Source organism: Myodes glareolus, chromosome 15, assembly GCF_982192425.1.
Source record: "Myodes glareolus chromosome 15, mMyoGla1.1, whole genome shotgun sequence".
In the NCBI taxonomy this organism is placed as follows: domain Eukaryota; kingdom Metazoa; phylum Chordata; class Mammalia; order Rodentia; family Cricetidae; genus Myodes; species Myodes glareolus.
Window position 1 is genome coordinate 32,182,110 of NC_142040.1, and position 27,809 is coordinate 32,209,918.

General features: G+C 40.3%; 1 protein-coding gene and 1 long non-coding RNA gene across 5 annotated transcripts in view; one reads left to right on the top strand and one right to left on the bottom strand.

The window, feature by feature from the left end:
* The window catches only part of Rgs7bp (regulator of G protein signaling 7 binding protein), a 103,768-nt gene that overhangs the window by 49,401 nt on the left and 26,558 nt on the right, over positions 1-27,809 (bottom strand). The window lies entirely within an intron of this gene.
* LOC146891615 (uncharacterized) lies at positions 7,185-27,741 on the top strand. The gene is made up of 3 exons (XR_014997078.2): positions 7,185-7,229; positions 9,842-9,986; positions 27,044-27,741. It is a non-coding gene; the product is annotated as an uncharacterized LOC146891615 (long non-coding RNA).

Genomic DNA, 27,809 nt, shown 5'->3' on the forward strand with positions numbered 1-27,809 from the left:
TTAGCTCCTCCACAATATTACTGAGACAGGTACACAGGAAGGCACTGCCCTTATATGCTAGTACCCTGGGTAAGATTAACAGCATGCTTTAGGCAAAATATTCAACTAGGAAGAAAATAATTATTTATTCTTATGTTTTCCTTACTAGACCCCCAAATAGTTGAACTCAAAAGTCAGCTTTACTCCCACTTTACCATTTAGAATAAGTGTAAAATATTGTCCACTTATGTCTGTCTTTTGTCTGACATAAGAGACCCACTAGGCTAATGCAAGCTGATGTCTGTGGAGGACTGGGAGAAGCTACCATGGGAACAGGGTCTCCACCCTGCAAGGATCTCCCCATCTAAGAAGAGCCATGAGAAAGAGAAAAGGACATGGTGAGCCTGGGGAGAGAAGCTCCTTTCTACTGTATGGGTATTTTTCTGCACACTGAACAGAAATGAATTGGGAGGAAAAAGAAAGATGGCGTTACTGCAGCTAAAAGTGCCGCTATAAACCTTTTTTCCTCAGGGAGTGGATGCAGTGTAGTGTCCCTTTCTTACCATTTTGCTGGAAATGTAGAAATTCTCTCCACAAGAAGAGAAAAGTGTACTGAAAGTGACTTGTAAATCATGATAGAAGCAGCTAGTGAAATAAATATGTTAGTGCAAGCACAGACAGTGTTGGTGGCTGACTGTCCAGCCGGGTTTGTAGAGTAAGAGTTTTAAACAGAAACAGTATCCCAACCTTTACATTCCACGTGGCCCTACCAATAAAATATAAACACGCACTTCTGACATACAATATGGATTTGTTAACTATGACATATTTTAAACATACAAAAATCGAAGTTTAGAAATGAATATGGAATATGAAGTTAGAATATATCTGCCAGGTCTTTTTGCCTATGTCCCTTTGAAGTCCAAAGGCTTTTGCTGAAGGTTCCCAAACTTCAGCTTGCACCTAATTTTCAGGAGGGCTTATCAAGCCACAGAGTGCTAGGTCCTCTTCCTGGGTTTCAGTCCTGGGTTGGGGGTGGGCACTGATCACTCAATCTCTGTTGCAGGAGAATTGTTCTCACTGCCATTCCACGGTGCCAATAAAGTTTAAACCTGAATCAAAGGACAGAGTTAGAGGTTGGCTGACCGGAATTAGCCATAGAGATGTTGGAGGACTAAGGAAATCAGATAGAGAGGGACAGGAAGAGAGAAGGAGGGTCTTGAAGAGATTTTGTGGGCTTTTGGATTTGGAGAGTAGGGTCAGTGGATTGTCCCTCTGCTGTTCCTTGGATTTATCAGGTTTTATCCCAATTTCTGACTTCCAAGTTTTTATTAATACTAGAGCTATTAAGGAAAACATTATAAATCTCTATTAAATTCCAGCTTATTCAGGGTCTTTATTTGGAGAAGCTTTGGGTTAGCTTATTATAGACATACCCTTGGTGAACACATTAAATTAAAATGTTAGGTAGTCAGAACTTGATGTTACAGATAAGAATTTCATGGTGTTTGTGTATGTGTGTGCAAATATACACACATGTTCATGCAGATGCAAAAGCATGTGTGTGTTTATGTGAAAGCTAGAGGTCAACATTGGGTATCGGTACCATGCTGTAGCAATGTTTCTCAACCTGTGGGACGCGACCCCTTTGAGTCTCCTAAGACCATTGGAAAACACAGATATTTGCATTACAATTCATAATGGTAGCAAAATTGCAATTATGAAGTAGCAACGAAAATAATTTTAGAAATCCTATTAAAAAACATGAGGCACTAACTCTATTAAAGGGTCACGGCTTAGGAAGGTTGAGAACCATTGCTCTACATCTATTTTTCTGAGATAAGTCTTTCACTGACCCTGCAGTTCAGCGATTCTGCTAAGCTAGCTGGCCAGTGATTCTGCTAAGTTAGCTGGCTAGTTAGCTCCAGGAACCCACCTATCTCAGTCTCCTTAATGCTGGAATTATACACAGGCACCCTTGAGCCTCATTTTTTTTTCCTGTGGGTGCTAAAGATCCAAACCAGGCCTTCAGGTTCGTATGGCAGGCGTTTTACTCCTGAGGAGGCATCTCCCCAGCCTTCAGGGGTTTTCTCTTCCTCTAATTATTTGTGTGAAATAGGCTGTGTGATTTTCTGGTAGGGCATTAGTATGAGATTAATGTTCTTACGTAAGTGACTTAATTTATATAGATTAGACCTCAAATGTCAGATGATGAAGCCTGAAATACTCCAATTGCTCCCAGTGCATTTCTGTCCATCCAGTTCTCTGAAAGGACATCTTCCCAGCTAGGGACAGGGGGCTTGCATTATTTTCAACTGCCAAATTATTTCTTTTTAAAATCCCACCTAGATGCTGGATTTGCATAAATAACAAATGAAGGCAGATGTATCCCAATGAGACAACACAGCAGTCAAATAAAATTTAACTCTAGAGTGAGGCTCATTGTTTTCCATAATTATTTGTGTAGAGTCTGTTTTGGCTGTTTCCACCTCTTCCATGAAAATGGTTCTCCCTCTTCCTCCCAGTTTTCTTCCATCATTCCTTTCCTCCTGATGCCCCTCTCATTTTGTTCTGTTTTTGTTATTTCCTACCCAATCACATTAGGAAACCAGTCCAGAACACAGTGTATGAGTATAGCCATTTATGCTTAAAAGGGAATTACTAAGGATCGGAAGACACCCAGCCTCCAAGGGGACGAGGCAGTGATGTTGGCAGGCAGTGGTTAAGCTGGTGTTTAAAACAGATGACTTATAGACTCTCAATGCGTAACACAATCCTAGTGCTTGCTCCACCCAGTAGAGGATTCTGTGAACATGCACGAGCATTCCAAAGGGAACACACAGAGAAAAATGCTTTCAGAAGCCACCCGAGACACACATTACAGAAATCTTCGAAGTTGATTCCACACCTCAGCTCAAACTTAAGCAGATGGAGGACCATAGGAGGCTTCAGGATCACAGTGATATGACATCCCGCATGACAAGCACTCCTGAGAAGCCAAGCATTTCTTGGCAGGTTATTACGCAGGGCACCCTGGAGACTGGAGACGAAGGTTGCAAATCCATTTTGGTTTGCACCCCAGCTTTTACTGAACAAACTTTTATTCTATTAAAACAACAACAAAAAAAGAAAGTCTTGATTTCAAACCTATGCTTTCATTTCTTGTCCTTGAACACATGTCAAAACTATCTTACTATGAACTGGCATCATGTTGTCAATCAAAAATATTTCATCAAAATCTATTCGACAAATGAGTACAGGTACTATAAGGAGCCTGAAGTGTGAGGTAACCAGAGAGTGTCAGCATCCTTGGCAAGGGCAATAATCACAAACGCAGAAGCAATCTATCTCCTGCTGGAGACAAATCATTTGCAGGGGTGTTCATTTGGAAGCCACTGGAAAAGGCGGAGGGCACATTCTGGCTTGTTCTACGAAAATCCCAGAGATGCACATGGCCGGTGTGCCCACAGCTGATGAAAATGCTAAGAATTTCAGGCCTCAGCATCAGCTGGGGCGTGCAATCTCCTTGAAAAGGTATAAAGATAGCTGCTGTCTGTTTTGTTCAAGGTAAAACTCCTGGCTGCATTTTATGTACCTGCTGCTAAGAACACTTGTACCAGGAATGAGAATCATCATTCAGAAGTATACCAGGGAATTTGGATAAGAGGACCCATGCAGGAAGTGGAAGAGACAATAGCAAGAATACTAGCTAGCAATACACAGAATGGGGAGTAGATCTGCATGAAGAAGTTTAACTACATTTTACCAGTGGGGATCCACATGTGCTGGCTATTGGCACCGCAGTGAACCGTCTTGCAAAATGCAGCCCATTCTTTTCCAAGAACTTAGAGTTTTTGTTTAATTTTTGAAATTACATACTCTCTGTCTCTGTGTGTGTGTATGTGTGTGTGTGTGTGTGCATTTGCACAAACACATATTATGATACATACAGGGAAGAGAAAGGGCATAATTGAAGCGTCAGTCTTCTCCTTCCACTGTGTGGGTCTCAGGTCATCAGGTGACAAGTGCCTTTACCTGGTAATCAATCACACCAGTCCAGATTTCTGTTTAATTTCAACACTACAATTTCTGCTTAAAAAAAAAACACAAGACCTAAAACACTAGTACATTTATATTTTTAAAGATTGTTACTTCTTTTCTGGTTTGTCACTTAAGTTCAGGCACCCGTGTGGACTTAAACTTCATTTTCTAAACACAAGTAAGCAACATTCACAAATTCCTTTCTGCTGTTATGAGTTACAAAACATGGTCTCTTCTGCAATCCAAACACACAGTCTAATTAAACATACAAATCTTGAAGTGTTTTTTCCCCTCATTACTCTATCCTGCTTTTCATACACAGAGACATACAGAGGGTTTTTTTCCCCCTTTTTAAGGTCAAGTACACAGTGTTCTACCAGAAGGGAATAACGTCAAATGAAAATAGTAGCAGGGATAAAGAAAAATAAGCACTCAGTCTACATGGAGCCAAGAGGAAGGCGTAGAAAAACAAAGAGTAGGAAGTTGTAGGACAATTTCCCAATGCTCAAGTATAATTGTATTTGTTTTGACCTTTGAAGATGAGAAAATGGTATTATGGCAACATTAAAATCGTTTTCAAAAGAAAAATAAATTGGTTCAAGTCCCACTGTTTAACTATCATAGCATCTCAGAATTGAAGCATGTGGATATTTTCTCTCACTTAATTAATGTCGCTGTAGGCCAGTTTTTAAAGGGAGGGGTGGAAATTGTTCTGTGCTGTTTCTCAGTGCTTCACATCATTTTCCTTTTAAAATTATTTCGACATGGCAATGCAGAAAAAAAAAGATGAGACAAGAAAGCCACAGGATAAGAGGTGCGAAATACTAATGCATTAAAAATTCTCAATCTCCAGTTGTCAAGAAAGTGCAAATTTAATTATGTGAGATATGGATTTCCTATCCCCTGGACCAGAAGAAGATGAGCTAGTGACGCTGAAAGAGAAAGCGAAGCAAGGTGCTGACCAACGGGAGGCAAACTCAACACAAGGGCTGGAGGCTGTTTTGACGTTTCACGTAGAATGAGTTGGGAATCCTCAGAGCGCTTGAATTCTCCCCTTCGGTCCATCCGCAGAGCAGCGCAGTTCAGCACAATTTCCACCAAGGGTGAAATTATTCTTCTGTGCCCAGCCGGTTGGTAGGCACTATGATACTTCTGAACACTTTCAGTGGCTAGTGTGAGAAAGCAACCAAGTTTTATAACGCAATATGTAAATTCAAATGTCATTGCCTTTTGTAGGACATGTGTACAAACACATGCAAACTCCCGATTCTCCTGTGCCATATGCATCTGTCCTGTCTTTCTTCATGTTTTTCCTTTTATTTCAAACCTTCTGCCTTGCAGTTCTCTGTTTGAAGGTTAAGAAGCAACTTTAGCTAATAAAATCAATACTTTCAACAACATAAAAACTAAACTCCTATTGAAGCAAAACAAAATGTGACTACTGGGCTGCGTAGGGAAAAGATAGCCGGCTTAGCGCACGAGGAACACTCAAGTGGGAGATGCAGCAAGGGTTGTAGAGCATCTACTGGGTACCAGAGATCTGCGAATACGTTACTGTCTTCTGGCGTCTGTTTGGTCATGGGAAAACTTGCTTTTGGCTTCATAGCAGTTGATATTGGGTAAGGCCTTTTCTATCGTCCTTTGTCTTTGGGGTTCTGTGGTATCCATTCCCTATTTTAGTTTCGTAAACATCTTAGGAACATGTTGGACTGTCTCATGTTAGTCTTAATATCTCCTTCCATTGTGATTTATGTTTTCTGTACATTTACCTTTGCTGTAGTCTGAGCATTTTCTCCAGAGCCCACGTCCAGTTCACTCTATTTAGCTGTGTACAAGTCATTCATGACAGTCTAATATTAATAATCACATTTTTTTTCACTTTTGAAACTTACTTGAGTCTTCTTCCAAGTATGCTTTGTATTTTTACATGCTCCATTTTGCCTCATTTTCAACTCAAATCTTGTGTCTTTAATAATTTAAAACATGTTTCCTTTAGGTTATTGCCAAGTGATGGTATCAAGGAAAGCTCTTGGAAGGCTGAATTCTCCCACTTATTTTGTGCGTTCTTTTCTGGCCTTTGCTAGACTCTGCCCCTGTGTACTTCAAGATTCTGTTGTGTCCTCAACTCACAGCCAGCAGGAGTTTCTTTGCAGATGCCTGACGTGTGTTGGTTTCAGAATACAATGAGTGCAGTTATGTTCCCTCCTTCCTTCGTCTGTCGATCTGTCTGTCTGTCTGTCTGTCTTTTATTTGTATCTGGATCTTACTTTATAGTCCAGGAAGGCCTTGAACTTGCAGGCCTTCCACCTGTACCTCCAACTGACGTGACTATAGGTGAATGCCATCATATATGGTTGAGTTGTCAATCAGACAGTCATAACAGTTGGTGCTTTGTTCTCCCCTTGGGCTTTCCTTTTATTAAGTACGTAGCACTTTAAAGGTCTTGGCTCGAGTTAGAATCTTTTAAAAATAATTTTTAAAATTTAAATTAGAATTATATCATTTTTTTCCTGTCCCAACCACACAGCCCTTATTAACAAGGTAGCATACTTCTTCCAGGAAGTTATGCTAACATTCCCTTACCCTCTTTCCCCTCCCTGACCTCCTTTTCTGTTTTCCCTTCTCTCTGAAAGGGCTTCACGGTGTAGCTTAGGCAGCCCTTGAACTCACAACCCTCCTGCCTCCACTCCCAGAGGGCTGAGTTCCCAAGGCTGTGCCTCCCCACTTGCGTCTCTCTTTAGTTAGAATTTGAGGATTGCCTGTACTTTTCTAGAAACCACGCACTTTATATGATTCATGGTAGATTATTTTAATTTCCCGAAAAGAAGACTAATAATCGTAGATCTTATTATGTTGGAATTTTGAAGATGAAGGACCTGAAATTGGAATAAATCTCAGGAGCCACAGAAACGATGAAGGCCAGGATTACAAGAACATTGACCTTGAGCCCAGGCTCTTTCTATTACACGACTCAGTGGGTCCAGACATGTGGTCAGAAGAATAGTGTGATGCAGGAGAATTGTCTGTATTCTGTCAATCATATTTTAATAAAACGCTGTTTGGCCAGGCAGGCAGTATAAGCGGGAAAGCCAGACAGGAAGTAGAGGTGGAGCAAAGAGACTGCGAGTATTCTGGAAAGCAGGAAGCTCCTTCTCCATTCCTGCCCAGATCACTGAAGAAGCAACATGTAAGCTGCCCAGCTGGAAAAGGTACTGAGCCATTATGGCTAACATAGATAATGATAATGGATTAATATAAGTTACGAGGACTAATAAGAAGCCTGACCTAATGGGCCAATCAGTTTATAATCTTATGGAGTCTTGTGTGTGATTTTCTCTTTGGGATTTGCTGGCTGTAGGGTACCGGGCAGGACGGAAACCCCAACAAGCCGGCCCTCTCATGTTACATATATGATAGTGGGTACCACTGGGGAAAAAATAAATAAAGGAAGGATGGGAGAAATGAAATCCTGCATAAATAAATGATAATCATATGAAAGGTTAACCATAAAACTGAAAAAGACAGATTAAAACCAAGATCACAGGAGTGCATTAATCACGGCTAACATTAAAAGATGCTGCAGGTCATGAGTGTGAGTTCGACATCACTTCTTCCACAGAAGCCGTTAGGAAAAGACGGGAGAAGATGAATCCTGACCTTTTAAAAATCTTGTACAGATGAGACTATTTGGAGAAGAATATTCTACTTTTGTTTTGTCTGAACACTTGCAACTGTGTTGTGTTATTTCAAAACAGAACCCAAGCCCTTGAGTTGACAAAATGCTCAATAGATGCCACAGGAAGAAAACAAGCAATGCTGAAAAGTACAGAGAGCAGCAATCTAACTTTTGTTCAGGTATTAGGAGCTGACGTCACAAACATTATATTCCAGGTCAGGCAACTGTATCATGTGCAGATGCAATTGTAAACAACAATGTGTTAAGTATATTGAGTCAACTATAATCTAAACATTTGGTTCTGTAAATCAAAAAAAAATTATACTTTGCTGAGAAATTAGTCCAGAGATTAAAAAATCCCTGAGAATGGAATAAGATGATTAGTCTCTTAGAAGACAATGTCAAAGGTAGCTCATGTCATCTAACACTGGTGAAAGATGAGAAAGCTGAGAAGAAAATATCATTGACTTTGAAAGAAATAGTCAGAAATCATAGAAGAAAAAGGAGTAAGCATGTCTTAAAACAATAAAAAAGGATTTTTTTTCATATCAACTTGAAAAATATCATTTTGGAAAAATATTATCGAAGACATAAGCTTTTCTAGGTAGTTTGTAATAGGATACATAATAAACATTGGTGATTCTCAAAAGTCATACTTACCTAAGTGGTGAAGGGAATTTGCTTTAGACTATGTAAGACATAAACAGAGGCTTTGACTTTTCCAAATGATCTGATAAAGTCACAGGTTCACAGTGAATCCAAATGCTAATCAAGTGTGTAAGCTATGAAGTGTGAAGTTAGTAAACTAGCTTGTTTGATTTTGGTTTCCAAATATTGGTGAAGATAGAGAAATCTTGCTATGTAGTCTTGGGGGGTCTAGAACTCATTCTATGTACCAGGCTGGAATTGAACTTGCTGCAATCTTTCAGACCCTGCCTCCTAAATACAGAGATTACAGATATTTGCCACTATCCCTGACCAACAGACACTCGTTTAAGAGAAACTGTATATAAAGCAGATGATGTCTAATTAGAGCAACTGAAAAATTATTTTAAAATTTAGTAAGCAACAAATTTTAGATTGACTATCAAGAATATACGACCTAATTTGCAATGAACTAAATTTTAACATATTATATATGATATATGTAATTTTGGAACTAACTAAATATGTGTTTCATGTATAATTAAAAACACAGGACTTAAAAGATACAGTACTTAAAATAAAATTTAGAAAAAGGAATAGGCTTTACTGGCCCAAAGGATCAGAACCCGCATGGAAAAATCCCTCCAGTCTTATTACTCAAGTGCTGCTCTGAAATATCTTTTCCTAAATATTTAATCTCTAAAAATAAACTGAAACACATTTTAAGGGCCTGATGTAGGTTGGACACTGTAAAAATCCTTAGGGCGGAATGATTTTGTATGGAGCAAATATATCCATTTTGATATTTTGTTGACAGAAAGGGGTAATTTCTTTAAAAATAGCTTGTTAGTTGAGTTTGTTTTTTGACTGCTTCACACATGTGCTGAGAGAATTCTCATTACTGTCGCCTTCCACCCTCTCCAGCCCCCTTCCATCCCCCCACTTGACAAGTCTTTTTCCTAAGCCATATTTTTTGTTTTTAACACAGTGAGTTTTACCAGGATTGTCTGTGTGACAATGGGTTTGGAATTGTTCACTGGTACCTGGTGGGCGCCTTAGTGGTAGGTACGCAACTGAAGATGGCTACCCTTTCATCAGAGTCCGTCACTTTAAAAGGCCGCTGTAGGGCCCTGTGAGCCCGATCCATGGACTGACTGTCAACAAACCCACTGCAGGCAGCCACAGCTTCTATGGGATCACGACTGCCTTGGCATGGCCTTGACCAGAAGACATTTCACAGCCCTTTGCCCAGTCTTCCGGCTCGTCCATTCTTTCCATCCCCAGAAGGGGCTACGTTGTGAACAAGGATGACAGAGGGCTGCTTTCAGATGCTAGGTCTGAGTGGTTGGGGTTTCAGTGAATTTTATCAGTTCAGTAAGCATTTGATTTGGGAAATCAAAACAGCTTTTTTTAGATTTCAAAGCTTTAGAAAACATTTACTTTTTTTTAAAACACAGGCTTCTTTGTTATTCATGTATTCAAAATGCATTTGTTTTACAGAGTGAGGACTATCCTGTGCTATGGGCTGGATTCTTGTATAAGCCCTCCATCATTCATATTCTGAAGCTGAAACCCCTAATTAAAACCCCCCATGTTGGAACAGGAGATAGAGCCTTTGGTCTGGTGGGAATAGCATCCCTTTAAGGTAAGACAACAGAGAACTTTGAAGATAGTAAGCATCTGTTCGCCTTCACCAGGAAGGAAGCCCTGTCCGCAGCTCACTGTGAGTTTCACTTAGACTTCCCAGGTTTCAGAATAGTGAGAAAATAAATTCGGGGTGTGTTGTTTGCCATACTACGATACTTTGTTATGGCAGCCAAAGAAGACAGAGCCACCGTATAAAAAAGGGAAGGGTGTGTTCTTTAAAAACATCAGTGTCATAAAAGCGGATAAAATCTGCACAAGCATCCTGGTCTAGAGGAAGCTGAAGAGAGCTCGCTGAGTAAATGCAGCACTTGCCCTGGAGGGGAGCCTGTGAGGAATGTGTGAGTGAAGGGAAAGCTCATTCCTGCAAGTCTATACTAAAGTTTACAGAGTGAAGGCCTGTGACGTGTACAGGTTATCTCCAGTGATTCAGAGGATGATCATAGACATACTGAAGGCCACATAAGTAAATAGGGTGACATGTGTGCGGTCGGTGTCCCTTAACCTTTGTCCTAGGTTTCTGCAATACGTTTCTTAAGTCTTAAAAGTTATCTCTAAAGAAAAAATGAATAATTATTTTGTTTGACAATTCCTTAAGAAGAAAAAAGAAAGAAAACGCAGTGATTAGTTGGACTCAGGCCAATGTTCCTAAAACAGGGCAGTCACTCTGATGTCTCTAGTCCCTGAGGGGGGGAAAAAGCGACCACACCTGTCCTTGTTAGCATGGTGTCCTTCACACACCACTTCTGTGAGAACACTCCTGAGGGCCCATGGGAAAAGTCGGCTCCAACTCGCCGCGGTCTCCTCTGACTGACAGCCAGAAAGGGACCAGGTCATTCCCCGGACCTTGCCTGTTGTTAGAGACTGAAGTGACCAGTCATCTTAGACACTTGGACACTCACTTCACATCTCAAGACGCAGACTTCAGTCAGACAGAAACAGCAGGAGTAGCCGGCTAAAATCAGGAAGTCTCTAAATACTTTTTTTTTTGTGTGCCACGGAAGGAAGTGGGAAACAGTAACAAAACCACCCAAACTTTCTCCAAGTCGAGCAAGGCCACCTGACCCATTGCTGTTCCAGTGCTGCTTTCCCCTGTAAGGAACTACGATGTATGTGTTGGAAAATACCCTTGACCTGAGGACAAAGCTGTGATTCTACAGAGTAAAAATTTCCTTAGTCTATTTTAAAATGTTTTCCCAAATGATTATATGACGCCTAGAAGTGATAATCCCAGGACAAATGACATCATTTATTGTAATAGTGTTAGCAACTACCTCTTAGACAGTGCTGTATCTCGAATATATTTTATATTACTAGGCTGCTGATATTCCACTTTGAAGAAAACTCCATGAATTTTTTCAGCCATCTGATTATTTCCTTAGGACAAATATTACAATTGGAATTTCAAACTCAAAGGTAGAAATGTTGTGAAAGTTTTTTTTTGTTTTTGTTTTTGTTTTTTTCAAGACAGGGTGTCTCTGTAGCTTTTAGAGCCTGTCCTGGAACTAGCTCTTGTAGACCAGGCTGGCCTTGAACTCACAGAGATCTGCTTGCCGTTGCCTCCTGAGTTCTGGGATTAAAGACATGCACCACCACCGCCTGGCTAGAAATGTTGTGAAGTTTTTGATATGATCTTGCTAAACAGACATCAAGTTTGACTAATTTCTCTACCAACCATTCCTGAGAAGATGTGAATTTTCACACCTCTTTTTTTTTTTTTGGTAATCTATTTGCATTGCATTGGTTACCGCTGAGCAGAGAAGTCTCCGTAAATGTGCTGTTATTTTACATTTTCTTTAATGAATTGAGATTTTGTATCTTTTTTCTTATTTTATTTCTGAAGTATTTTTTTAAAGTAGTTTGTAAAGGTTGTAAGGCAAACTATTAGTTTATTTTGAAATGCTCCATAATTTTTCTTAACATTTATCTTTAAATTGCTAAAGAGGCATAGAAAGTATTCTATCACCTGATATATGATTTAAATTTCCTAGTCATTACTAAATGTCTTCAAAAATACAAAAACAAAGCAAAGTCAAACCCCAAACAAAACAAAACCAATAACCAATAACCAACCAACCAAAATGGTTGAGGATCATGTGCTTTGTTTCTTTTGACTGCTTTCAATCTAGAACAGCTCTTGCCTTTCTCTCCCCTACCATCAACATTTTATTTTTTAAAAAATATTTTTTGTGGTTTATTTAATTTTGTTTTGTGTACATTGGTGTGAAGGTGTCAGATCCCCTGCAACTACTGGATCTTCAGACAATTGCGAGCTGCCATGTGGGTGCTGGGAATTGAACCCAGGTACTCTGGAAGAGCAGTCAGTACCCTTAACCACTGAGCCATCTCTTCAGCCCACCATTGACATTTTAAAAGAGAGCAGATGAATTGGTCAAGAAAATACTTCAAATTCTGAACGTAGGTTTCTATGTGGTATGAACAGAAACCTTAAATTACACAGGCAACCGGACCAAGCATTCGCTTTATGCTCACTGGTTCCAGCGTCATCCTGAGAAGTCCCTTTCATGTACAGCTATAGAGATGTATAATCCATTATTTTTAGTGCATTTTTAAAGGAATTACATTTAAATTTATAATAAATTCTTTTGGTGAAGTGAATGAACAGATTCTTGAGTATTTGAAGTGACCACTTCTGAGTAGATGGGAAGAAAATAGTGTTGACCTGAAATTTAGTGTGTGATGTTAACATGAATAATATTGATTGCATTATAAATAATGTATTTTCTTTATTAGGCTTTGAGTATTGTACTAAATGCATCAAAAATGGGAAAGAACATGGGTGAAAATATAAAATAACCATACCCAATTCTATATTAACACCTTATTCTATTTTATCATTTCCCCCAAAGAACCACTAACATTTTTTAAGATGCTAGAGACCATAACACAGATCACGGACAGTGATGCTTTTAAATGCAACTCATTAAAATTAAACCAAGTAGAGGAAACCGAGTCATTATCTCTAAGCTCACTGGTTGTCTCAAATGTGAGTTGGAGTATTTGTTTCAAGCAAGGGTTTCCAACACCACAGAAACCAATTTGTTTCTCTCTCGGCTGATGCGTTGGAGGGCAGTATTCCCTACACACTGATAATTAGGGGCTCAGCTCCTCCTGACAGGCCTCCCCTGATCGTCATGTTTCAATTCAGCTAACTACAAAGGAAAATTTAATTACTTCTTTCACATATGACTGGCTTTGTTTATGCGTTTTAAAATGTCAGATTTGGTTTACCAAAGGACAGCAGCCAATGATGGGAACTGTGTACGGTACAAAGGTTTGAAATGTTTCAAAGTGGCAAGTGAGAAGCTATGGTTTAGCGTCTCAGCCATCCTGGCTTTCAAAGGTCTGCTCACCAGCAAGCCACAATTATAAAGTGGTGTCGGGAAGCTTTTGTGAGAAGACTTTCCTAAGCTGATCTGAGAGTGCAGCTCATGCTAGTCCTGCTTTTAAAATCAGCATCACTTCCTCAAGAGAAGGTACCGAACCAATGACCCAGGGCTTTGTTCTTAGACAGTTACCCAAGGCCTCCGAGGAACTTGCCCACCAAAAGACAGATGCTAGCAGGCTCATTCACAATAGCTCCAAACTGGAAACAACTTTAATGTCATTCAACAGGAGAATGGATGGACTATATAGTTACACAATGAAATACTATGGAGTGATAAAGAAAGAGCTTCTATTTGCAACACATGAATTAATCTCACATATAACCTGAATTATTTCATCTGTATGAAGCTGAAAATCTGGCAAACTGATCTTCAGTAAAGGGGACCAGAGTTATTGATCTCTAGAGTTTAAGGCTCAATCAGAAAAGGCATGAGCAAACCTGCTGAATGCCGCTCAATAGGAAAATGGATGTTGATTATACAGGTGTGTATGTATGTGTCAGAATTAAATGACTGCACACTTAAATCAGTGCACAAGCTCTCCTTGCTGAATGCATATCCTATTTTATAAGAGAAAAAAAATAATCTGCTACTGATGGTTTTAGCTTAATGAAAGTTGGAATACATACATACATTTGAACTTCTCTGCATTCATAGAAAACCCTTAACCCTTAGCTATATCACAGTACCTGCCTCTGTCCTTAGCCTTCAGTGGCCTCATTGCATCGCTTGCTCCACCCTTCCCACTACAACGTTCTTTCGTGGTTGATTACTCTCTAACCTTGTCTTGCTTCAAGCGTCATCCTCAGTTTGTTCCCTGAAACAAGCTGTTCCAAGATCCCTAATACCACTGCGATTAAATTTAATGAACAATTTTTGGTGCATTTTTATGGCTTGTCGGGAGCATTTCATACTTCTGACCTCTTCTTCCTCCTTGCAAATCTCCTTCTGCTTTGTTTCTCTGCCGCTGCTTTCCTTGTGTTTCCTCCTGCCCCCTCCGCAGCTTGGCTCTCTTGGCGAACCTCTGGAGTCTGCTGTAGCGCTCGTCTGGCACAGACATACTTTCGTTGTCACCCATGCCATGCGCTCCCTCTACTTCCGTTAATTCTTGGGAGGTTTACTTCCAGTCTAGAGAATTTTGTTGAAGCCCAGATCTATTTATCCAGCAGTCCACTGAACATCCCTACTTTGATTTCCCACACATAGCCAAAGTCTGTATTACTGGCCTGCCCAACATCGGCTCCTCATGTATATGCTACCTTACTGAATGGCACTGCCATTCACACAGATGTCCAAACCACGAATTTATGAGTTATTGTTAGTTTATTCGCCCATGTCTTTCCTTAGATGCGTTGTTGCCTGAGTCTGCCTTCAGAGTTACACGGGGTTTTCTCTACCTTTTCCCATTCTCATTCCACTACACAGTACAGGTTAACATCACTGCCCACATAAATGACACCAAAATCCTCTTAGCTTTTCCCCACTTCCTGCCCATTACCACAGTACTGTGTAGCCAGAGAAAAGTTTCTATTTGAATTAAATTTATTTTGCAAATTTGATTATATCAATGTTTCTTATGCAAAGAGAATGGAGAATACTTGGCTTAAATTTTTAAAGTGTATTTTTCATTCCTTTTTCTTTTTCTTTTGGTTTTCTTTTCTTTTCTTTTTTTTTTTTGAGACAGGGTTTCTCTTTTGGGACAGGGTTTCTTGTGTAGACCATGCTGTTCTTGAACTCAGAGAGCTCCACCTGCCTCTATCTCCCGAGTGCAGGGAGTAAAGGTGTGTGCCACCACTGCCTGGTACACTTTATTTTTAATTTTTCATTAGCATACAGAGAATTAGTAATCATTGTTATTGTTTTAAACAAAAATGGTTTTTGTTGTTTCTCTTCTTCTCTTAAGTCTACTTTCTCCATATGCTCTCCTGCATATGGCATATGTACTTTAAACATTTGCATTTAAATATGAAAGATCAATACTGTATCGCTTACAAAATACATAAATGCCTCCCTTTATGGTTCAGTTGACTGTGAGTACTAGCAAGGATACTTCTCATAGACAATCTGGATCAGTGCAAATGAGTTTCCCTCTTACATGAACTGATCCAGTGTAGGAAGCGATGTATGTCGAAGAAGCAAGTATCATGTGTTCAAGTATTTTATGTTTAGCTTTCATTTTTTTTAAGTGCTGGCATCGAACCCAGGGCTCCTTGCATACGAAGCAAACACCATCACTTAACTGCACCCCCAACTTCTACATTTATTTTTTTCATCCATTCTTACTATAAAAATGTGGGGGTCAAAGCAGTGACGAATATTAGATACAGAACTCATTCAGTGTGTGATGCCGAGAGAGACATAAAGCAGACACAGAACCAAATTATGGATATCCCCATTTATTGACGGGTCAAGTCATGTCCACATGGGAAGGAAAGAGTTAACTGCAGTACCAGACTCCTTCCCTGTGGCTGGAGATGATTGACCTCAACAGGCTCCTTGTAAACATGCTAATAGTATTTACTAGTGGAAAGATACCAGAGTCCCCATCTAAAATGATGGGTTTTGGCAGGACTGGTGTGTTCTGTCTAGACTGTGTACTGTAAATAAACCTGCAGTGTATGGATTTATGGGACATGACTGGCTGGAGGTTGGGAGGCACATGTTAGCATTTTCTGTCTAACTAGAAAAGAATAATGGGAACCTCAAAACCAAACTGTATTTTTTTTTTAAAAGAACATCATGTTCACACTAACTGTTCAGCACTCAGCTGTTAACTCTGAAACCCAAACACATCCTAATATGAAAGAAAAGGTCAGTTTTTAACTGATAGAGTCTGGCTCCTCCTCAGAGGACTATCTTATCCGTGTTAGACTCTTGTTGGTAAAGTCTAACATGATGACCCTAAAGAGTCTACTCGGGGCTTTCAATTCTTAATCAACATAGCTAAGCATACACAGGAAATAAGAAGCTGAAAAGTAAGACATACTTGATCACACACAGAGAGAATATTTTTAAAGCAGCATTGCAAATTTTAGTTAATACTTAGAAATGAATGGATTCCTATCTAAGATTGCATATTAAAACAAAAAATAGATTAAAAAGAGAAAATTGTTTAAAAATTAGGTAAGAAAATGTCTGAAGCCATTTCTGACTTTTAGTAAGATAAAAGCAAGCAAAAAAATGAATATAAAACGAAGTCAATCAAACATCAGAAGAACAATTGAAAAAGCACAGAGAGACAGCAGGTGGGAACATACTTAGGAGACATGTGAGGGAGATGTGTTTGGTAACACACCAACATAAAATTTCCTCCATTTTGTTGGCTGTCTGTTCGATCGGCTGTGCTGAAGTTTTATAATTGCATATTTTCCTGTTTATCCATCTCAGAGGCTATTTTCTGTGCATTTGGGATCCTATTCAGAGAGTTGTTGCCTACGTCTATATTTTGAAGTGTTTTTCTCTACAGCAGTTACAGTTTCTCGGGTTTTAATTTAATGTCTTTGATTCATTTTGAATTGACTTTTGTGAAGAGTGAGATAATCTTATTCTTTTACATGTTGGTATCCAGCTTTTCAGAAACCATTGTCAAGTATCCCCTCCCCTCTTCCCCCATGTGTATGCTATTGGTACCTTTTGCCAAATATTAAGTGAACATGGGTTTATTTCTGGGTCCTCTTTTCTTTTCCACTGGTCTAAGTGTCTGAGTTTGTGCTATGACTTCTTGGTGAATATGCCTCTGTAAGTATACTTTGAAGTCAGGTAGTCTGATACTACTATCAGTGTTCTTTTTGTATAGGATATCTTTGATTATCTGTGATATTTTTGCATATGAATTGCAGGACTGATTTTTCTCACTTCAGTGGAGAATGCCATTGGGATATTGATGGAGAGGGATTACATTAATCTGTAGATTATTTTTGATAATATATTCATTTCATAATAGCATTCTGCCAATGTAGACGAATAGAAATTCTTTCCATTGTCTTGTATCTTTTTCTATTTCATTTGCCTTACTGTTTTCAAAAATAGTTTCTCATTTTACTTTTATTTTATAGATGTGCATATTTTGCCCGTAGGCATGTTGGTGCCCTTGGAGGCAAGAAGAGGGCTTCCATTCCTAGATCTGGAGTGGAAGATGGTTGTGAGCTGCCTTATGGGTTATGGGACTCAAACCCAGGTCCTCTGGAAGAGCAGCAGCTGGTCTTAACCAGTGAGCCATCTCTCTAGCCCACAGTTTCAGTACCTTCAGTTGTTCCTTGTAAAGGTCTTTAATGTTATTCTTATTAAGTTAATTTGTAGGTACATTTTTTTTAAGCTATTGAGGAGATACTTTTCTAATTTTTTTTTCTCAGAAAGTTGGTTATTGGTATATGAAAAAGGCACTGGTTTTTGGCACATTTATCTTGTATCCTGCAACAATACTGGAATGGGACCTCAGATTCACATGGAAGCATCAGTCTCGGCTTTTCAAGTATTGGGATTAAAGGCATGGGCACCACACCCAGCCCTCCATAGGATCTTTAAACTATAGAGTCATAATGTTGGCAAGTAGGGAAATTTTCACTTTTTCATAACCATGTTTTTTTTCCTTCCTTCCTTCCTTTCTTCCTTCTTTCCTTCCTTCCTTCCTCTCTCTCTCTCCCTCTCTCTCTCCTTCTTTCCTTCCTTCCTTCCTCTCTCTCTCTCCCTCTCTCTCTCTCCTTCCTTCCTTCCTTCCTTCCTTCTTTTTTTTTTCCTTTTTGTACTCTTGTGCAGTTTTGCTATATTGTTCAGGCTACAGTGTAGTGGCTGTTCACAGGGAGGGTCATATACTCAAGTAATGTGGGACTTTTGACATGATGCATTTCTGACCCGGGTTGGCCCACTTCTTAGACAACCCAGAGCAGGGCTCAAGTAGCCTCTGGACTCATCCTTTCGAGTAGATGGGACAGTAACTGGGCAACAGCAAGTTCTTGGAAATGATAAAAATGACAAAAGAAAATACAAAGGGAAGGTCTTTACAGGCTCGAGTTAGACAAAGAGATTTTAGGGTATCAAAAGTAGGATTCATAATAGACAAAAATTGACAAACTGCTATTCATTGTAATAAAAAATGATTTGTAAAAAAATACTATTAAGAAAATTAAAAATACAAACCTTGGATAGGGAAAAATATTTGTACATTAGGTATCTGACAAGGACTCATGGTAAGAATGCATAAAAAATGCTCTTATGCCAGGAATGGTGACAAACACCTTTAATCTCAGCACTAGGGAGGCAGAGGCAGGTGGATCCCTGAGTTCCAGGCCAGCGTCGTCTATGTAGTGAGTTCTAGGACAGGGCTATGTAGAAAGACTATGAATAGCCTTCCAAACTGTCAGAAACATATGAATGTGAATTTGACTGAAAGTTAGATTTTAAAGAATCAGAATTACAGGAGAGAGATTCAGAGATAAAAGTCTGGAAAATGATTGCTGTCTCTGAAGAAACTAAGCCTTATTGGAATGCTCAGTTTTTGTAATGTTCAAGCTGACTTTATTGTTTTAGGCTAATTAGATAAAAATTGAATATTTATTGCATTTGCCAACTTTTAAAAACTCTGTAGATCACTAAGAAAACAAGTCAGAGCAGACTGTAGGGAGCGTTATACTTAATTGGTTGAGACACTAGTTTCCCCAAGCCTGTGACTCCTTCCCCCCCTTTTTTTTCTGAGGCCCCCTCCAATTCTTCCAGTGTTTCTCTATGACTGCCTGTGGTGGCATTTAACACTAAGAACAACTGTCACAGGGTTCTTCAAGTACCGGATCTCGGTTAGCATAATGGAAGGCATAGATAGTGGCTTAATAGACCAGGCACAAATATTGTTTCTATGGCTGGCTCTTTGATGGATCCTCTATAAAAGTCAAGAGTCTCATACGTACATCACAATGCTGTGATGGGCTTTCCGCTGTGATCTACAGCAAGCTGATCTATGGGACAGCTTTCTGAAACTTTGTCTCAGTCTAGGGATGGAGTTTGGAAGAACTCATCATGTTTCCAGGCCACCTTTCTTGAGTAGTAATGGTTTTACTTCTGCAAAGAGGTACAGCTTAAGGTGTCCAAAGTGAGCATTTCTAGCGGGGACAATGGAAGCCTTCTTACCTGTTGTCATTGAGACTGGTAACTGGATGCTTAATAAGTTAGCACTCACTGAGTAGATTAATGCACAGTCATGTCTTATGGTAACAGCCTGAAGGCTTTCCCGAGTGTAGATCCATCTATTGGAGTTCTGTGTCTGGCTCTCAGAGTACATCAGCTCCAATTTCCACTTTCACTCCAAGTACAGCAAAAGCTTGCAGTCATTGTGATGTACACAAAGTATGGACTCCCTCTTGACTTTTATATTGATTTTTATAACATTTTGTAGTTCTACATCCACACCTGGTTTAGAAGTCGTTTGCTAACCTGGTCATGATTCAATAGGCTTCGCAAAGAGATTGGAGTGTCATTTAGTCCCATGACTAAGAAGGATGCAGGTCTTTAAACAGTCACCTAGAAGACCTGCCACTGACGGGCAGTGCATGTATGCTTAGGCATGTTTTGAGAAGTGAAGTGTATGCACACAAAACTGGATCATGAGAAAACATGATTAAGGACAAGATTTCTATCCCACCACGAAACAACAGCTACTGCTAATGTTGAGGCACAGGTGGGGTGGATTTACATTGTGAATACCAATGGCAGCGAAGCCGGAAGGAGTATAATTATCCTGGGCAGCACACTTCCTTTTTCTTCAGGTTCCTCCCATCTAGGATATTTGGTACCTGCTGTATTTTCTGCACAGTCTGTCACAGAATTTCTTATGTTCCCCCACTTCCTCACTATGCCTACCTCTTCTTGTTTTTAACTGAGGTTTGCCTGCAGAACTCAAAGCTATCCTCCTTTCCCCATGGCCACAGGATTTTGCCTTCAAACCCATCTCTGCCTCAAAATGATGGGCCTTTCTTTGGCTGTTCCTTCCCAAAGAGATTCCAAGACTCCGGTTCTGAGAGTCCTGCTATACAGACAAGTTTGACTCCAAGGCTTTAAATGTTCTTTCCCTGCAAAACAGCCTTAACTAGCTACTTTCACAGTAATTTATTTCAATTACTTCTGTATCCCAAAGGGATAACTCTTTCTAAGATTTCTGTTATCCGTTTGTGTACCCAAAACTCTCTTCCAAAAGAAATTTCTGTCTTTTAAATTTTATATTTTTGAAAGCTTTGAAACTTTTCTTCTAACACCATCTGGCCAAACATGCATCTGCCCCCTTGAAGCTGTCATCTCAAAGATGCTGATAGGAACATTAACTATCCATGAAGGAGGAACAGTACTATCTATGTGTTTTCCTTGGAGGAGAGCAAAGTTCTCACTCAGCCAGGAGCCAGGTGAATTTACCCAGGCTGTAGGAGCAGAGGAATAACGTGCGTGCAAGGAGCCTGGACTTGACACTACTCACTACTGAAATGCTTTCTGTGGGAAAGTCTTTCCCAACAGGTAATTATTGCTCTTTTTGTTTTTGTGTTTCGAGACAGAGTTTCTCTGTACCTTTAAAGCCTGTCCTGGACCCTTGAACTCACAGAGCTCTGCTTGCCTCTGCCTCCCGAGTGCTGGGATTAAAGGCGTGCACCACCACCGCCTGGCAGTTATTGCTCTTTTAAAGTTATTTTCTCTTTGACTCGTATGGCTAGCTAAAAAGGAGAAGCTTCTAAGAGGTATCCTTCCTGGGGCTATGTATGTACGTGGAGGGCACAGAGTCATTCCTGTCTCAGTTATCCATTTAAGTTTCTGGTGGCAGATAAAGCAAAGGTTGCACTGAGGGGCCAGGTAGATGATATTAAAGATGAGAGCAGACGTCTAAGGAATCCATCTGTGCTCTCACAAGAAAAATTTGCACATCAGAGCAGAGCTCTTGGTTCAGGGCTTGAAATCAGGGTAAGGAATAAGCTTGGGCATCCAGGAAGAGCACATCTCTGCAGACGTGTCAACAGCCTCTGCCTCTAATTGACCACTTGCCATAATCACTGAGCTCTCAAATCTGGATTTATGTCCACAGTAACTGATCATGCCATGCTTGCTAAGAACACTTTTTACAACACCCACTATATTCTAGGTCCTCATCCTATTGGACGTTTCAGCAGCCTTTGGCATAATTTTTATACTCTCCATTTTTTTTTTTTTTGAGACTAGATCTCATGTATTCCATGCTAGTCTTGAATTTGGTATGTAGCCAGGGGTGAACTTGAGCTTCTGATGGTCAGATGTCTACTATCATGCTCTGTTTTGATGTGGTACTGTGTCAAAGCCACACATTGGGGTGATATCTGTCTGTTTCCAGCCTCGATGGGGTTTGCAGGTTCCAGGGTAGGGGCATGAGGATTAGGAATATTAGACAAGAGGAACAGTAATACAAAAGAAGTGCAGAGACATAGGATAGGACCGGGAGGACAATCAGGTGAATGCTGAATATGTCCGTGTTTATTTCTTATGATCTTTAAATATGCCAGTCCACAAAAGAAAGAAGAAAGAAAAAGATTTTTTTGTTCATGATATAAGGAAAAAACAAAGTGATTACCACCTTAATACCCCAAACACCAAATAACCACACCCTAGTCAAGACATCTTTGTTAGTAGCTACACCTTAAGTCAAATCTCCTGTCAATAATCTTGAAGAAGCAAGACTAGGCTTGAACTATCTGACCTTTAGTCAAGGTGGAATGGATCCACTTCTGTGTACTGGGGATCAAAACCAGGGCTTTCTTTGTACATCCTAGGCAAGTACTGTATAAACAGAGCACATTCCTGCCCACACCCTCTACTATAATACAACTCATAATACAAGACTCCTAGAGTCTTGTAAGTCTAGATCCCTGGATCCTCCCCAGTCTCCTTTACTAGATGGTTCTCTCCTTAAACCCTGGGAGTACCTCTATGCTCCCTCCTCAGTATTGTTCCATTTCATGGTTCATATTCCTTTCTTGGATAAAGCCATTTGATCTGAAAGTTTTAAATGCTACCTTCTTGCCATCATCTTCCAAACTTGAATCTATAGTCCCAGCTTTTCATATGAGCTTCAAAGTTGCCCTAATAGGCATCAGCACATAATAGATACTGTATGGCTAAAGGGTTTCGAGGTTACTGTAATCAAGTCCAGCTTGCTCATCTTCCCAAGTGTGTTTCACTTAGCGCATTTAACTTAATGACAGGACGTTTCCAGGGAGTCAGTCACCCAGGTCAAACCAAAGGACTCATTTTTATTTCTTTGTTTCTCTCATGACCAGCTCCATCTCTCCTCCAACCTTTGGCCAATCTGAAAGTCCTTCTGGTCTTACCTCTGAAATAATGTTTATTAAAAAACAAACAAACAAACAAACAAAAAACTGATACCAGTCAAGCAACGAGCTACTCTACAGACTTCAAAAACACAAATCTCATCCTCTAGTGGCTTTTCATTGCCTGTAAAATCATATCTTTTCTGCTCTGTGACCTACCATGGACCTGCTGGGTTGGCTTCTAACATCCTCTGACCTTGTCTTGCCTTGCTCCCTCATCTTACCACAGTCAAGTCAGTCTGTCATGCCCCTGTCAGGGCCTTTGCATTTGCTCCTCCTGCTGGTGTGATCTGCCCAAGATTGTCTCACTCCTAGCTTCTTTTTTCTTTGCGTTCACACTACAATGCTAACAACTCCTGTGAGAGGACTCTCCGGCTTGACGAAATCATCTGCTCTTTCTTATCCCCAAATACTCTCCTTTTGATAATACTTTCTTTCGCCATGTAATGTTTCTGTATTACCTTGCTGGCTTGTTTTCTCATCATGCCTGTGGTGGGAGATCTGAACTACACCACAGCAAACCACACCAGATTTACTTATGTCCTGAAGCACCTTTCCAGAGACGGGTGCATAGCCAATGTTCAATAAATCTTCGCTCAGTGGAAAATTATGATTCACAAGTAGACACAGGGTAGACGAAGAGATTAGAGCAACCCTAAAACTTGAAAATACAAAAAAACAACATAACATTTTGAATGCATATGAAATGGTTCTTGAAATTCAGGCCTCTTGTAGTGTGGAAGTTCATCTGTGGAAGAAAAAAACATCAGGTGGGGGGGGATCTTTTTTGTCTATTTCTGGTTCTGCCACTGTCTCAGGCAGGCATTATGAAAGGTGGTCTTCCATTAGAGTCCCAAGAGTGTTTGACCCCAGAGATGCTGATGTCATTGATGCTGGAAGTATCCCGAGTGTCAAGAGTTTTAATAGCTTTCCCGGTGACTCTAATAGGCATCCACTGCTCTTACTTGTTTCTTATTTGCTCTAACTCTCTTCTGGCAGATATAAATTGCATGATAGAAAATAATATTTGCTTTATTTCCTAGGGTATCCCTAGTGTCTATGGTAGGGATATTTTTGGAGCTCAGGAAGTACACTTACTTTCTGAATCCGCTGAAATCGGGAAGACATAGTCACTGTGAACTATGTATCATAGGTTTCTTTATTCAGTACAGCAGACAGTGTAAAAATAAGGCCTAACATCATGGCTGAATTTCAGCATCATCACCACCAACTACACTGATCTCCTCAAAACTGAGAAGGCTCTAAGGAGTTAGCCAAGAAAAGAGGCTGGTGATGTTTCAGAAGCAACAAGAAGCTGAGTACAAGCTTGAGACAGAAAGAAATGAAGGGATCATCTATAAAGTTCAGTCAAGGAATGAACATAGTTATCCCTTAGTCCATACCAGTAGATGGAACAGTTTTCAGGGCTATCACTTAGATCAGTGCTTCTCAACTTCCCTAAAACCCTGAATGCTGAAACCCTTCAATACAGTTCATTATGTTGTGGTGACCCCAACCAAAATTGTTTTCATTGCTCCTTCATAACTGTAATTTTGCTACTGTTACGAATCCTAATGTAAATATCACTGGAGGTGAAGGTTTGTCTAAATGGTTGCGGCCCACAGGTTGAGAACCACTGCCTTAGAGGCTCCTGGTAGAAGGAAGAATTAATTGGTTATAGTAGCCTCATATGATCGGTGCCCTGGCGAATGGAGGCAAAATATTGGGATCCATACTTGCATCAGTGGATGAAGATGTGAGTAGAGAGGGCCAGAGACACAGAGAAGAAGAACAGTGAAGGGGCAGGAATCGTCACATCGGTGATTCAGACTGAAGTGTCAGCAGATTCAACAGTGATCCCGAGGCAAGGCCCCTGACATCTAAGTATAGTTCAACTTCATGAGAATGGAAGACAAAGGGATTTGTGGGACCCTTGACTCCCTGCAAAAGGAGGAGCATTGGCTCATGCTATTTTCAAGTACTGAATGTTGGAGCAGCTCCTGGGAGTGATCATGGGCTAGGCCCTGAGTCTAATCACCACCGTTTTCCCCCCAAATAAGAGTAACCCCTAGATCCACTAGATACATCTATAAAACTGCTCCTGCACCTAAGGATCAAGGAACACTTGGGAAAGAGAGGGAAGATTGTAAGAGCCCGAGAACCAGGGTATCTGCTGGAAGATTGCGTCACTTAGAGATGGCAAGGAGGCTGCACCCATGAACTCTCAACAATATGGTTTCCTAAACAGGATCTAAAAACTGAGAAGACCCAAATGAAATGTCAACACAAGCAGGGAAGGCTCATGAGACCCCCATTCCTAGATGAAGGGCCACAGGCAGTTATTGAATGCTGAGAGAGGGAGTCAGTCTGGGGATGAGCCTCAGGTTGGCTCTCCAATACCAAGCGGTTAGTCCTAAGAACATAGTCATACTTACGACACCAGATGAACTCTTCCAGGTCCTGTGTGTGTGTGTGGGGGGGGGATGGATAAATAAATAATGAAAAAGAGGTCATAAATTCCAGACGAAACAGGATGCAGTGTGGCACTGGAGGGTTGGGGGAAGGGGACAAAATGTCGTAAATACAGTACACATATATAAAAGTAAATAATAGTAGTAGTAGTAGTAGTAGTAGTAATAATAATAATAATAATATAGGCCCCACTGGGGTGTAGTGGCTTACACCAAATATTTCAGCAACTGGGAGGTGGAGGCACGAGGGTTAAAGACCAGCCTGGGCTGCAGAATGAGACCTTTTTTCAAACAAAAGAGAGAATAGCTCCTAGTAACTGGAGAACTTCAAGAAGTTTTTATTATTTACAGGGATTTGAGCAGCCTGTGACTGTTCTTTCTCCATGAAGAAGGAGCCTAGATCAGTCTTTTGCTTGCTTTTCAATTGAAATGACCTTTGAAACACCTTTAAAAAAAAGAGCAAACAATGACACGCCTGCATTCAACTTCCAGAAACAAAGAGTTATTATTTCGACATTGAGAAGGTCTTTACACCATTTCTTTCAGGAATGGCCGCTTCTCTGAAGTGAATCCTGCCTCTTCAATCTTTGCGATTGAGCCTCATTGTTCCAGGAGCTGGTTCTGTGTGGGTTTATGAAAATAGACTGAGTTGATGGAACCCAGGCACTGCTCTGGCTCCAGGGGAAAAGGATATTGCAACAGATCGGGCCTGTGCTAGCACTGTTTAGGAAAAGGTTTAGAGCAGAGTGACATTTGGTCATTGTTCAACTCTTCCCGTCTACAGCTCCTGCTCGGTTTTTATTACTTTAATTAGCCAACTTTGAGTATAACTCTGTTCTTGGTGAGCTTCTTTTTTATTATTATTATTTTTATTGAGCTCTACATTTTTCTCTGTTTCCCGCCTACCTCTCCCCTCTCCTTCAATCCTCTCCCAAGGTATGAACATAGTTGAGCACATGTCTTTGTGGTATTACTGGGTCTTGAGGAAAGTTTTTTCCTAATTTTCTCAGAAATAACCACACTGACATCCAAAGGGGTTGTACCAGCTTGCATTCCCACCAACCTTTTCCCCACAACCTCTCCAGCATAAGTTGTCATCAGTGTTTTTGATCTTGGTCATTCTTATAGGTGAGATGGAATCTCAGAGTTGTTTTGATTTGCATTTCTCTGATATCTAGGGATGTTGAGCATTTTTTAAGTGTCTTTCAGCCATTTTAGATTCCTTGGTTGAGAGTTCTTTGTTTAGGTCTGTACTCCACTTTTTAAAATTGGATTATTTGTTCTTTTGATGACCAATTTCTTGAGTTCTTTGTATATTTTGGAGATCAGACCTCTGACTGATGTGGGGTTAGTGAAGATCTTTCCCCATTCTGTAGGCTGTTGCTTTGTCTTGTTGACCATGTCCTTTGCTTTACAGAAGGTTTTCAGTTTCAAGAGGTCCCATTTATTAATTGTTTCTCTCAGTGTCTGTGTTTGAAAGACAGTCAGCAAACAAAAAAGATTTTGAAACAAGATTTCTCTTAAGACCTAAGTTGTTCTTTAAAGATGACAGTTACTATGCAGTAAACACATTTTTACCATTTACTTGTGTGCATGTCTGCAGCAGAGAGAGAAGGGGCGATGGTGATAGAGCAGGGGGTGAATTTCCATCAGTGACGTATCTGAACGCTGTCTACAAACACTAGTGTCTCTGGCATTCCAGCGAACGGTTTCTAAATTACCTAAATTCTCCATGTGCTTTGACAACTTGACGTTGAAACATACGTGGATGAGCCCAACACATGCATACAGGTTGAAGATTTATTTTTGGGAGGGGATCTGGATCTACACATGGTTGTCTTCCTATTCCAGGAAACAGGTGCCGGAAACATCTTGGCTAACACAGAGCAAAGAATAACGGATGAGGCTAAACAAAGAATGACTGAGCAAACGGACAAGAATGTGTTTCCAGACTCTTTTCGGAGCAGCTGTGACTCTATTGCGTGTGGGGACTTATGTGACGGAGCTGGACAAGAAAACTAATGATATAACCCCACCGGCTGCCTCGTGTAGGAGACGACACACGGATTCTCCTGGGGTGGAATTTTGTGTTCCGCTCAAAATGCACATCGACTGATGTCTCCAAGGATTTAATTATTAGCCACTGATATTTTTAATTAAAAAACTAATGAAGTATTCTTTCTATAATAGCTTGTAAATTTTGTTGGAATTGTTTCTGATAAGATTTTTTTTTTTTTTAGCACTACAGAAAAACAGAAGAGACCAGACCTTGAACCGGTGCTCTTTCTTAAGAGGTGTTCTGTTGTTGAGTTTCCAACTTTCAGCATTCTGAAGTCTCTTCTTGCTGCTAGTGACCTTGAGAGTCCACGCTGTCGCTATAGAAGTTGGGTGGGATACATTCTCTCTCTCTCTCTCTCTCTCTCTTTTCCCATCTCTTCCTATTCCCAACGGTAAGATGCAGCAGTAGACTAACTGGTTATTCCCACTGCGCTTCGTTTGAAGGTGGGATGAGTGGCCGCAAAGGGAGGGATCTACAGGATTTATCTGGAGCAGCCGTGCTCACCATTCCCATTGGGCGGGGTGATACTCATCTCACTTCTGCTCTGTAGCCTGTGCC